Here is a 14,823-nt window from a genome sequence, read left to right as displayed (position 1 = left end):
TGGGAAATTGGCTTTTTTGAAAAAGCATATTCTGGTCGAGAAATCGTGTTTTAAACAATAAAACGACTCTCGGCCTTATTTAGTTCACATTTTTACTTTTGGTAAGCTAGCCCGTATTCATAACGCACTAAACCTTTTTATCGCGTTAAACGCCTTTTCTCGACTAGAAAAGCACAATTTCATCAAAAACAAACAAAACAAGAAAAATGAATCTATTCAACAAGTCTGCAACACATCCTTAAGAGTTACATGATTTCCCCCAATGTCAATGTGTAATTTCTCCAGTTCTGATCATTGTTTAGGTTGTTGGTAGCTTGGTCCAATGCCAAACACAAGTGAATCCTTTTTATGGCTTTATACGCGTTTTCTCCTCGAGAGAAACATGATTTCACTAAAAACGTTATAGTTTAAACATGCCTGTTGTACGTGTTTGCAAACACTCAGAGCCTTAAAATAGGGTTTTCACCAATGTGCTTTTTGGTGAGAAACCTTCTATTTCAAGGTTCTGTGCGTTTTCAGACAAGTACAATATGTATTTTAAGTGTTTCTGATGAAATCCCTCCTTTTAATGCATTTTCTCACAGAAAACGAGTCTCTCGCCATGGGAAATTGGCTTTTTTGAAAAAGCATATTCTGGTCGACAAATCGTGTTTTAAACAATAAAACGACTCTCGGCCTTTTTTAGTTCACATTTTTACTTTTGGTAAGCTAGCCCGTATTCATAACGCACTAAACCTTTTTTATCGCGTGAAACGCCTTTTCTCGACTAGAAAAGCACAATTTCATCAAAAACAAACAAAACAAGAAAAATGAATCTATTCAACAAGTCTGCAACACATCCTTAAGAGTTACATGATTTCCCCCAATGTCAATGTGTAATTTCTCCAGTTCTGATCATTGTTTAGGTTGTTGGTAGCTTGGTCCAATGCCAAACACAAGTGAATCCTTTTTATGGCTTTATACGCGTTTTCTCCTCGAGAGAAACATGATTTCACTAAAAACGTTATAGTTTAAACATGCCTGTTGTACGTGTTTGCAAACACTCAGAGCCTTAAAATAGGGTTTTCACCAATGTGCTTTTTGGTGAGAAACCTTCTATTTCAAGGTTCTGTGCGTTTTCAGACAAGTACAATATGTATTTTAAGTGTTTCTGATGAAATCCCTCCTTTTAATGCATTTTCTCACAGAAAACGAGTCTCTCGCCATGGGAAATTGGCTTTTTTGAAAAAGCATATTCTGGTCGAGAAATCGTGTTTTAAACAATAAAACGACTCTCGGCCTTATTTAGTTCACATTTTTACTTTTGGTAAGCTAGCCCGTATTCATAACGCACTAAACCCTTTTATCGCGTTAAACGCCTTTTCTCGACTAGAAAAGCACAATTTCATCAAAAACAAACAAAACAAGAAAAATGAATCTATTCAACAAGTCTGCAACACATCCTTAAGAGTTACATGATTTTCCCCAATGTCAATGTGTAATTTCTCCAGTTCTGATCATTGTTTAGGTTGTTGGTAGCTTGGTCCAATGCCAAACACAAGTGAATCCTTTTTATGGCTTTATACGCGTTTTCTCCTCGAGAGAAACATGATTTCACTAAAAACGTTATAGTTTAAACATGCCTGTTGTACGTGTTTGCAAACACTCAGAGCCTTAAAATAGGGTTTTTACCAATGTGCTTTTTGGTGAGAAACCTTCTATTTCAAGGTTCTGTGCGTTTTCAGACAAGTACAATATGTATTTTAAGTGTTTCTGATGAAATCCCTCCTTTTAATGCATTTTCTCACAGAAAACGAGTCTCTCGCCATGGGAAATTGGCTTTTTTGAAAAAGCATATTCTGGTCGACAAATCGTGTTTTAAACAATGAAAACGACTCTCGGCCTTTTTTAGTTCACATTTTTACTTTTGGTAAGCTAGCCCGTATTCATAACGCACTAAACCTTTTTTATCGCGTGAAACGCCTTTTCTCGACTAGAAAAGCACAATTTCATCAAAAACAAACAAAACAAGAAAAATGAATCTATTCAACAAGTCTGCAACACATCCTTAAGAGTTACATGATTTCCCCCAATGTCAATGTGTAATTTCTCCAGTTCTGATCATTGTTTAGGTTGTTGGTAGCTTGGTCCAATGCCAAACACAAGTGAATCCTTTTTATGGCTTTATACGCGTTTTCTCCTCGAGAGAAACATGATTTCACTAAAAACGTTATAGTTTAAACATGCCTGTTGTACGTGTTTGCAAACACTCAGAGCCTTAAAATAGGGTTTTCACCAATGTGCTTTTTGGTGAGAAACCTTCTATTTCAAGGTTCTGTGCGTTTTCAGACAAGTACAATATGTATTTTAAGTGTTTCTGATGAAATCCCTCCTTTTAATGCATTTTCTCACAGAAAACGAGTCTCTCGCCATGGGAAATTGGCTTTTTTGAAAAAGCATATTCTGGTCGACAAATCGTGTTTTAAACAATAAAACGACTCTCGGCCTTTTTTAGTTCACATTTTTACTTTTGGTAAGCTAGCCCGTATTCATAACGCACTAAACCTTTTTTATCGCGTGAAACGCCTTTTCTCGACTAGAAAAGCACAATTTCATCAAAAACAAACAAAACAAGAAAAATGAATCTATTCAACAAGTCTGCAACACATCCTTAAGAGTTACATGATTTCCCCCAATGTCAATGTGTAATTTCTCCAGTTCTGATCATTGTTTAGGTTGTTGGTAGCTTGGTCCAATGCCAAACACAAGTGAATCCTTTTTATGGCTTTATACGCGTTTTCTCCTCGAGAGAAACATGATTTCACTAAAAACGTTATAGTTTAAACATGCCTGTTGTACGTGTTTGCAAACACTCAGAGCCTTAAAATAGGGTTTTCACCAATGTGCTTTTTGGTGAGAAACCTTCTATTTCAAGGTTCTGTGCGTTTTCAGACAAGTACAATATGTATTTTAAGTGTTTCTGATGAAATCCCTCCTTTTAATGCATTTTCTCACAGAAAACGAGTCTCTCGCCATGGGAACATGGCTTTTTTGAAAAAGCATATTCTGGTCGAGAAATCGTGTTTTAAACAATAAAACGACTCTCGGCCTTATTTAGTTCACATTTTTACTTTTGGTAAGCTAGCCCGTATTCATAACGCACTAAACCCTTTTATCGCGTTAAACGCCTTTTCTCGACTAGAAAAGCACAATTTCATCAAAAACAAACAAAACAAGAAAAATGAATCTATTCAACAAGTCTGCAACACATCCTTAAGAGTTACATGATTTCCCCCAATGTCAATGTGTAATTTCTCCAGTTCTGATCATTGTTTAGGTTGTTGGTAGCTTGGTCCAATGCCAAACACAAGTGAATCCTTTTTATGGCTTTATACGCGTTTTCTCCTCGAGAGAAACATGATTTCACTAAAAACGTTATAGTTTAAACATGCCTGTTGTACGTGTTTGCAAACACTCAGAGCCTTAAAATAGGGTTTTCACCAATGTGCTTTTTGGTGAGAAACCTTCTATTTCAAGGTTCTGTGCGTTTTCAGACAAGTACAATATGTATTTTAAGTGTTTCTGATGAAATCCCTCCTTTTAATGCATTTTCTCACAGAAAACGAGTCTCTCGCCATGGGAAATTGGCTTTTTTGAAAAAGCATATTCTGGTCGACAAATCGTGTTTTAAACAATAAAACGACTCTCGGCCTTTTTTAGTTCACATTTTTACTTTTGGTAAGCTAGCCCGTATTCATAACGCACTAAACCTTTTTTATCGCGTGAAACGCCTTTTCTCGACTAGAAAAGCACAATTTCATCAAAAACAAACAAAACAAGAAAAATGAATCTATTCAACAAGTCTGCAACACATCCTTAAGAGTTACATGATTTCCCCCAATGTCAATGTGTAATTTCTCCAGTTCTGATCATTGTTTAGGTTGTTGGTAGCTTGGTCCAATGCCAAACACAAGTGAATCCTTTTTATGGCTTTATACGCGTTTTCTCCTCGAGAGAAACATGATTTCACTAAAAACGTTATAGTTTAAACATGCCTGTTGTACGTGTTTGCAAACACTCAGAGCCTTAAAATAGGGTTTTCACCAATGTGCTTTTTGGTGAGAAACCTTCTATTTCAAGGTTCTGTGCGTTTTCAGACAAGTACAATATGTATTTTAAGTGTTTCTGATGAAATCCCTCCTTTTAATGCATTTTCTCACAGAAAACGAGTCTCTCGCCATGGGAAATTGGCTTTTTTGAAAAAGCATATTCTGGTCGAGAAATCGTGTTTTAAACAATAAAACGACTCTCGGCCTTATTTAGTTCACATTTTTACTTTTGGTAAGCTAGCCCGTATTCATAACGCACTAAACCCTTTTATCGCGTTAAACGCCTTTTCTCGACTAGAAAAGCACAATTTCATCAAAAACAAACAAAACAAGAAAAATGAATCTATTCAACAAGTCTGCAACACATCCTTAAGAGTTACATGATTTTCCCCAATGTCAATGTGTAATTTCTCCAGTTCTGATCATTGTTTAGGTTGTTGGTAGCTTGGTCCAATGCCAAACACAAGTGAATCCTTTTTATGGCTTTATACGCGTTTTCTCCTCGAGAGAAACATGATTTCACTAAAAACGTTATAGTTTAAACATGCCTGTTGTACGTGTTTGCAAACACTCAGAGCCTTAAAATAGGGTTTTTACCAATGTGCTTTTTGGTGAGAAACCTTCTATTTCAAGGTTCTGTGCGTTTTCAGACAAGTACAATATGTATTTTAAGTGTTTCTGATGAAATCCCTCCTTTTAATGCATTTTCTCACAGAAAACGAGTCTCTCGCCATGGGAAATTGGCTTTTTTGAAAAAGCATATTCTGGTCGACAAATCGTGTTTTAAACAATGAAAACGACTCTCGGCCTTTTTTAGTTCACATTTTTACTTTTGGTAAGCTAGCCCGTATTCATAACGCACTAAACCTTTTTTATCGCGTGAAACGCCTTTTCTCGACTAGAAAAGCACAATTTCATCAAAAACAAACAAAACAAGAAAAATGAATCTATTCAACAAGTCTGCAACACATCCTTAAGAGTTACATGATTTCCCCCAATGTCAATGTGTAATTTCTCCAGTTCTGATCATTGTTTAGGTTGTTGGTAGCTTGGTCCAATGCCAAACACAAGTGAATCCTTTTTATGGCTTTATACGCGTTTTCTCCTCGAGAGAAACATGATTTCACTAAAAACGTTATAGTTTAAACATGCCTGTTGTACGTGTTTGCAAACACTCAGAGCCTTAAAATAGGGTTTTCACCAATGTGCTTTTTGGTGAGAAACCTTCTATTTCAAGGTTCTGTGCGTTTTCAGACAAGTACAATATGTATTTTAAGTGTTTCTGATGAAATCCCTCCTTTTAATGCATTTTCTCACAGAAAACGAGTCTCTCGCCATGGGAAATTGGCTTTTTTGAAAAAGCATATTCTGGTCGAGAAATCGTGTTTTAAACAATAAAACGACTCTCGGCCTTATTTAGTTCACATTTTTACTTTTGGTAAGCTAGCCCGTATTCATAACGCACTAAACCTTTTTATCGCGTTAAACGCCTTTTCTCGACTAGAAAAGCACAATTTCATCAAAAACAAACAAAACAAGAAAAATGAATCTATTCAACAAGTCTGCAACACATCCTTAAGAGTTACATGATTTCCCCCAATGTCAATGTGTAATTTCTCCAGTTCTGATCATTGTTTAGGTTGTTGGTAGCTTGGTCCAATGCCAAACACAAGTGAATCCTTTTTATGGCTTTATACGCGTTTTCTCCTCGAGAGAAACATGATTTCACTAAAAACGTTATAGTTTAAACATGCCTGTTGTACGTGTTTGCAAACACTCAGAGCCTTAAAATAGGGTTTTCACCAATGTGCTTTTTGGTGAGAAACCTTCTATTTCAAGGTTCTGTGCGTTTTCAGACAAGTACAATATGTATTTTAAGTGTTTCTGATTAAATCCCTCCTTTTAATGCATTTTCTCACAGAAAACGAGTCTCTCGCCATGGGAAATTGGCTTTTTTGAAAAAGCATATTCTGGTCGAGAAATCGTGTTTTAAACAATAAAACGACTCTCGGCCTTATTTAGTTCACATTTTTACTTTTGGTAAGCTAGCCCGTATTCATAACGCACTAAACCCTTTTATCGCGTTAAACGCCTTTTCTCGACTAGAAAAGCACAATTTCATCAAAAACAAACAAAACAAGAAAAATGAATCTATTCAACAAGTCTGCAACACATCCTTAAGAGTTACATGATTTTCCCCAATGTCAATGTGTAATTTCTCCAGTTCTGATCATTGTTTAGGTTGTTGGTAGCTTGGTCCAATGCCAAACACAAGTGAATCCTTTTTATGGCTTTATACGCGTTTTCTCCTCGAGAGAAACATGATTTCACTAAAAACGTTATAGTTTAAACATGCCTGTTGTACGTGTTTGCAAACACTCAGAGCCTTAAAATAGGGTTTTTACCAATGTGCTTTTTGGTGAGAAACCTTCTATTTCAAGGTTCTGTGCGTTTTCAGACAAGTACAATATGTATTTTAAGTGTTTCTGATGAAATCCCTCCTTTTAATGCATTTTCTCACAGAAAACGAGTCTCTCGCCATGGGAAATTGGCTTTTTTGAAAAAGCATATTCTGGTCGACAAATCGTGTTTTAAACAATGAAAACGACTCTCGGCCTTTTTTAGTTCACATTTTTACTTTTGGTAAGCTAGCCCGTATTCATAACGCACTAAACCTTTTTTATCGCGTGAAACGCCTTTTCTCGACTAGAAAAGCACAATTTCATCAAAAACAAACAAAACAAGAAAAATGAATCTATTCAACAAGTCTGCAACACATCCTTAAGAGTTACATGATTTCCCCCAATGTCAATGTGTAATTTCTCCAGTTCTGATCATTGTTTAGGTTGTTGGTAGCTTGGTCCAATGCCAAACACAAGTGAATCCTTTTTATGGCTTTATACGCGTTTTCTCCTCGAGAGAAACATGATTTCACTAAAAACGTTATAGTTTAAACATGCCTGTTGTACGTGTTTGCAAACACTCAGAGCCTTAAAATGGGGTTTTCACCAATGTGCTTTTTGGTGAGAAACCTTCTATTTCAAGGTTCTGTGCGTTTTCAGACAAGTACAATATGTATTTTAAGTGTTTCTGATGAAATCCCTCCTTTTAATGCATTTTCTCACAGAAAACGAGTCTCTCGCCATGGGAACATGGCTTTTTTGAAAAAGCATATTCTGGTCGAGAAATCCTGTTTTAAACAATAAAACGACTCTCGGCCTTATTTAGTTCACATTTTTACTTTTGGTAAGCTAGCCCGTATTCATAACGCACTAAACCCTTTTATCGCGTTAAACGCCTTTTCTCGACTAGAAAAGCACAATTTCATCAAAAACAAACAAAACAAGAAAAATGAATCTATTCAACAAGTCTGCAACACATCCTTAAGAGTTACATGATTTTCCCCAATGTCAATGTGTAATTTCTCCAGTTCTGATCATTGTTTAGGTTGTTGGTAGCTTGGTCCAATGCCAAACACAAGTGAATCCTTTTTATGGCTTTATACGCGTTTTCTCCTCGAGAGAAACATGATTTCACTAAAAACGTTATAGTTTAAACATGCCTGTTGTACGTGTTTGCAAACACTCAGAGCCTTAAAATAGGGTTTTTACCAATGTGCTTTTTGGTGAGAAACCTTCTATTTCAAGGTTCTGTGCGTTTTCAGACAAGTACAATATGTATTTTAAGTGTTTCTGATGAAATCCCTCCTTTTAATGCATTTTCTCACAGAAAACGAGTCTCTCGCCATGGGAAATTGGCTTTTTTGAAAAAGCATATTCTGGTCGACAAATCGTGTTTTAAACAATGAAAACGACTCTCGGCCTTTTTTAGTTCACATTTTTACTTTTGGTAAGCTAGCCCGTATTCATAACGCACTAAACCTTTTTTATCGCGTGAAACGCCTTTTCTCGACTAGAAAAGCACAATTTCATCAAAAACAAACAAAACAAGAAAAATGAATCTATTCAACAAGTCTGCAACACATCCTTAAGAGTTACATGATTTCCCCCAATGTCAATGTGTAATTTCTCCAGTTCTGATCATTGTTTAGGTTGTTGGTAGCTTGGTCCAATGCCAAACACAAGTGAATCCTTTTTATGGCTTTATACGCGTTTTCTCCTCGAGAGAAACATGATTTCACTAAAAACGTTATAGTTTAAACATGCCTGTTGTACGTGTTTGCAAACACTCAGAGCCTTAAAATAGGGTTTTCACCAATGTGCTTTTTGGTGAGAAACCTTCTATTTCAAGGTTCTGTGCGTTTTCAGACAAGTACAATATGTATTTTAAGTGTTTCTGATGAAATCCCTCCTTTTAATGCATTTTCTCACAGAAAACGAGTCTCTCGCCATGGGAAATTGGCTTTTTTGAAAAAGCATATTCTGGTCGAGAAATCGTGTTTTAAACAATAAAACGACTCTCGGCCTTATTTAGTTCACATTTTTACTTTTGGTAAGCTAGCCCGTATTCATAACGCACTAAACCCTTTTATCGCGTTAAACGCCTTTTCTCGACTAGAAAAGCACAATTTCATCAAAAACAAACAAAACAAGAAAAATGAATCTATTCAACAAGTCTGCAACACATCCTTAAGAGTTACATGATTTTCCCCAATGTCAATGTGTAATTTCTCCAGTTCTGATCATTGTTTAGGTTGTTGGTAGCTTGGTCCAATGCCAAACACAAGTGAATCCTTTTTATGGCTTTATACGCGTTTTCTCCTCGAGAGAAACATGATTTCACTAAAAACGTTATAGTTTAAACATGCCTGTTGTACGTGTTTGCAAACACTCAGAGCCTTAAAATAGGGTTTTTACCAATGTGCTTTTTGGTGAGAAACCTTCTATTTCAAGGTTCTGTGCGTTTTCAGACAAGTACAATATGTATTTTAAGTGTTTCTGATGAAATCCCTCCTTTTAATGCATTTTCTCACAGAAAACGAGTCTCTCGCCATGGGAAATTGGCTTTTTTGAAAAAGCATATTCTGGTCGACAAATCGTGTTTTAAACAATGAAAACGACTCTCGGCCTTTTTTAGTTCACATTTTTACTTTTGGTAAGCTAGCCCGTATTCATAACGCACTAAACCTTTTTTATCGCGTGAAACGCCTTTTCTCGACTAGAAAAGCACAATTTCATCAAAAACAAACAAAACAAGGAAAATGAATCTATTCAACAAGTCTGCAACACATCCTTAAGAGTTACATGATTTCCCCCAATGTCAATGTGTAATTTCTCCAGTTCTGATCATTGTTTAGGTTGTTGGTAGCTTGGTCCAATGCCAAACACAAGTGAATCCTTTTTATGGCTTTATACGCGTTTTCTCCTCGAGAGAAACATGATTTCACTAAAAACGTTATAGTTTAAACATGCCTGTTGTACGTGTTTGCAAACACTCAGAGCCTTAAAATGGGGTTTTCACCAATGTGCTTTTTGGTGAGAAACCTTCTATTTCAAGGTTCTGTGCGTTTTCAGACAAGTACAATATGTATTTTAAGTGTTTCTGATGAAATCCCTCCTTTTAATGCATTTTCTCACAGAAAACGAGTCTCTCGCCATGGGAACATGGCTTTTTTGAAAAAGCATATTCTGGTCGAGAAATCCTGTTTTAAACAATAAAACGACTCTCGGCCTTATTTAGTTCACATTTTTACTTTTGGTAAGCTAGCCCGTATTCATAACGCACTAAACCCTTTTATCGCGTTAAACGCCTTTTCTCGACTAGAAAAGCACAATTTCATCAAAAACAAACAAAACAAGAAAAATGAATCTATTCAACAAGTCTGCAACACATCCTTAAGAGTTACATGATTTCCCCCAATGTCAATGTGTAATTTCTCCAGTTCTGATCATTGTTTAGGTTGTTGGTAGCTTGGTCCAATGCCAAACACAAGTGAATCCTTTTTATGGCTTTATACGCGTTTTCTCCTCGAGAGAAACATGATTTCACTAAAAACGTTATAGTTTAAACATGCCTGTTGTACGTGTTTGCAAACACTCAGAGCCTTTAAAATAGGGTTTTCACCAATGTGCTTTTTGGTGAGAAACCTTCTATTTCAAGGTTCTGTGCTTTTTCAGACAAGTACAATATGTATTTTAAGTGTTTCTGATGAAATCCCTCCTTTTAATGCATTTTCTCACAGAAAACGAGTCTCTCGCCATGGGAAATTGGCTTTTTTGAAAAAGCATATTCTGGTCGAGAAATCGTGTTTTAAACAATAAAACGACTCTCGGCCTTATTTAGTTCACATTTTTACTTTTGGTAAGCTAGCCCGTATTCATAACGCACTAAACCTTTTTATCGCGTTAAACGCCTTTTCTCGACTAGAAAAGCACAATTTCATCAAAAACAAACAAAACAAGAAAAATGAATCTATTCAACAAGTCTGCAACACATCCTTAAGAGTTACATGATTTCCCCCAATGTCAATGTGTAATTTCTCCAGTTCTGATCATTGTTTAGGTTGTTGGTAGCTTGGTCCAATGCCAAACACAAGTGAATCCTTTTTATGGCTTTATACGCGTTTTCTCCTCGAGAGAAACATGATTTCACTAAAAACGTTATAGTTTAAACATGCCTGTTGTACGTGTTTGCAAACACTCAGAGCCTTAAAATAGGGTTTTCACCAATGTGCTTTTTGGTGAGAAACCTTCTATTTCAAGGTTCTGTGCGTTTTCAGACAAGTACAATATGTATTTTAAGTGTTTCTGATGAAATCCCTCCTTTTAATGCATTTTCTCACAGAAAACGAGTCTCTCGCCATGGGAAATTGGCTTTTTTGAAAAAGCATATTCTGGTCGACAAATCGTGTTTTAAACAATAAAAACGACTCTCGGCCTTTTTTAGTTCACATTTTTACTTTTGGTAAGCTAGCCCCTATTCATAACGCACTAAACCTTTTTTATCGCGTGAAACGCCTTTTCTCGACTAGAAAAGCACAATTTCATCAAAAACAAACAAAACAAGAAAAATGAATCTATTCAACAAGTCTGCAACACATCCTTAAGAGTTACATGATTTCCCCCAATGTCAATGTGTAATTTCTCCAGTTCTGATCATTGTTTAGGTTGTTGGTAGCTTGGTCCAATGCCAAACACAAGTGAATCCTTTTTATGGCTTTATACGCGTTTTCTCCTCGAGAGAAACATGATTTCACTAAAAACGTTATAGTTTAAACATGCCTGTTGTACGTGTTTGCAAACACTCAGAGCCTTAAAATAGGGTTTTCACCAATGTGCTTTTTGGTGAGAAACCTTCTATTTCAAGGTTCTGTGCGTTTTCAGACAAGTACAATATGTATTTTAAGTGTTTCTGATGAAATCCCTCCTTTTAATGCATTTTCTCACAGAAAACGAGTCTCTCGCCATGGGAAATTGGCTTTTTTGAAAAAGCATATTCTGGTCGAGAAATCGTGTTTTAAACAATAAAACGACTCTCGGCCTTATTTAGTTCACATTTTTACTTTTGGTAAGCTAGCCCGTATTCATAACGCACTAAACCTTTTTATCGCGTTAAACGCCTTTTCTCGACTAGAAAAGCACAATTTCATCAAAAACAAACAAAACAAGAAAAATGAATCTATTCAACAAGTCTGCAACACATCCTTAAGAGTTACATGATTTCCCCCAATGTCAATGTGTAATTTCTCCAGTTCTGATCATTGTTTAGGTTGTTGGTAGCTTGGTCCAATGCCAAACACAAGTGAATCCTTTTTATGGCTTTATACGCGTTTTCTCCTCGAGAGAAACATGATTTCACTAAAAACGTTATAGTTTAAACATGCCTGTTGTACGTGTTTGCAAACACTCAGAGCCTTAAAATAGGGTTTTCACCAATGTGCTTTTTGGTGAGAAACCTTCTGTTTCAAGGTTCTGTGCGTTTTCAGACAAGTACAATATGTATTTTAAGTGTTTCTGATGAAATCCCTCCTTTTAATGCATTTTCTCACAGAAAACGAGTCTCTCGCCATGGGAAATTGGCTTTTTTGAAAAAGCATATTCTGGTCGACAAATCGTGTTTTAAACAATAAAAACGACTCTCGGCCTTTTTTAGTTCACATTTTTACTTTTGGTAAGCTAGCCCCTATTCATAACGCACTAAACCTTTTTTATCGCGTGAAACGCCTTTTCTCGACTAGAAAAGCACAATTTCATCAAAAACAAACAAAACAAGAAAAATGAATCTATTCAACAAGTCTGCAACACATCCTTAAGAGTTACATGATTTCCCCCAATGTCAATGTGTAATTTCTCCAGTTCTGATCATTGTTTAGGTTGTTGGTAGCTTGGTCCAATGCCAAACACAAGTGAATCCTTTTTATGGCTTTATACGCGTTTTCTCCTCGAGAGAAACATGATTTCACTAAAAACGTTATAGTTTAAACATGCCTGTTGTACGTGTTTGCAAACACTCAGAGCCTTAAAATAGGGTTTTCACCAATGTGCTTTTTGGTGAGAAACCTTCTATTTCAAGGTTCTGTGCGTTTTCAGACAAGTACAATATGTATTTTAAGTGTTTCTGATGAAATCCCTCCTTTTAATGCATTTTCTCACAGAAAACGAGTCTCTCGCCATGGGAAATTGGCTTTTTTGAAAAAGCATATTCTGGTCGAGAAATCGTGTTTTAAACAATAAAACGACTCTCGGCCTTATTTAGTTCACATTTTTACTTTTGGTAAGCTAGCCCGTATTCATAACGCACTAAACCTTTTTATCGCGTTAAACGCCTTTTCTCGACTAGAAAAGCACAATTTCATCAAAAGCAAACAAAACAAGAAAAATGAATCTATTCAACAAGTCTGCAACACATCCTTAAGAGTTACATGATTTCCCCCAATGTCAATGTGTAATTTCTCTAGTTCTGATCATTGTTTAGGTTGTTGGTAGCTTGGTCCAATGCCAAACACAAGTGAATCCTTTTTATGGCTTTATACGCGTTTTCTCCTCGAGAGAAACATGATTTCACTAAAAACGTTATAGTTTAAACATGCCTGTTGTACGTGTTTGCAAACACTCAGAGCCTTAAAATAGGGTTTTCACCAATGTGCTTTTTGGTGAGAAACCTTCTATTTCAAGGTTCTGTGCGTTTTCAGATAAGTACAATATGTATTTTAAGTGTTTCTGATGAAATCCCTCCTTTAATGCATTTTCTCACAGAAAATGAGTCTCTCGCCATGGGAAAATGGCTTTTTTGAAAAAGCCTATTCTGGTCGAGAAATCATGTTTTAAACAATAAAAACGACTCTCGGCCTTATTTAGTTCACATTTTTACTTTTGGTAAGCTAGCCCGTATTCATAACGCACTAAACCTTTTTATCGCGTGAAACGCCTTTTCTCGACTAGAAAAGCACAATTTCATCAAAAACAAACAAAACAAGAAAAATGAATCTATTCAACAAGTCTGCAACACATCCTTAAGAGCTACATGATTTCCCCCAATGTCAATGTGTAATTTCTCCAGTTCTGATCATTGTTTAGGTTGTTGGTAGCTTGGTCTAATGCCAAACACAAGTGAATCCTTTTTATGGCGTTATACAAGTTTTCTCCTCGACAGAAACATGATTTCACTAAATACGTTATAGTTTAAACATGCCTGTTGTACCTGTTTGCAAACACTCAGAGCCTTAAAATGGGGTTTTCACCAATGTGCTTTTTGGTGAGAAACCTTCTATTTCAAGGTTCTGTGAGTTTTCAGACAAGTACAATATGTATTTTAAGTGTTTCTGATGAAATCCCTCCTTTTAATGCATTTTCTCACAGAAAATGAGTCTCTCGCCATGGGAAATTGGCTTTTTTGAAAAAGCATATTCTGGTCGAGAAATCGTGTTTTAAACAATAAAACGACTCTCGGCCTTATTTAGTTCACATTTTTACTTTTGGTAAGCTAGCCCGTATTCATAACGCACTAAACCTTTTTATCGCGTTAAACGCCTTTTCTCGACTAGAAAAGCACAATTTCATCAAAAACAAACAAAACAAGAAAAATGAATCTATTCAACAAGTCTGCAACACATCCTTAAGAGTTACATGATTTCCCCCAATGTCAATGTGTAATTTCTCCAGTTCTGATCATTGTTTAGGTTGTTGGTAGCTTGGTCCAATGCCAAACACAAGTGAATCCTTTTTATGGCTTTATACGCGTTTTCTCCTCGAGAGAAACATGATTTCACTAAAAACGTTATAGTTTAAACATGCCTGTTGTACGTGTTTGCAAACACTCAGAGCCTTAAAATAGGGTTTTCACCAATGTGCTTTTTGGTGAGAAACCTTCTATTTCAAGGTTCTGTGCGTTTTCAGACAAGTACAATATGTATTTTAAGTGTTTCTGATGAAATCCCTCCTTTTAATGCATTTTCTCACAGAAAACGAGTCTCTCGCCATGGGAAATTGGCTTTTTTGAAAAAGCATATTCTGGTCGACAAATCGTGTTTTAAACAATAAAACGACTCTCGGCCTTTTTTAGTTCACATTTTTACTTTTGGTAAGCTAGCCCGTATTCATAACGCACTAAACCTTTTTTATCGCGTGAAACGCCTTTTCTCGACTAGAAAAGCACAATTTCATCAAAAACAAACAAAACAAGAAAAATGAATCTATTCAACAAGTCTGCAACACATCCTTAAGAGTTACATGATTTCCCCCAATGTCAATGTGTAATTTCTCCAGTTCTGATCATTGTTTAGGTTGTTGGTAGCTTGGTCCAATGCCAAACACAAGTGAATCCTTTTTATGGCTTT

The sequence above is a fragment of the Lampris incognitus genome, unplaced genomic scaffold, assembly GCF_029633865.1.
Source record: "Lampris incognitus isolate fLamInc1 unplaced genomic scaffold, fLamInc1.hap2 H_1, whole genome shotgun sequence".
NCBI classification, from domain to species: Eukaryota; Metazoa; Chordata; class Actinopteri; order Lampriformes; family Lampridae; genus Lampris; species Lampris incognitus.
This window is presented reverse-complemented; position numbering follows the sequence as displayed.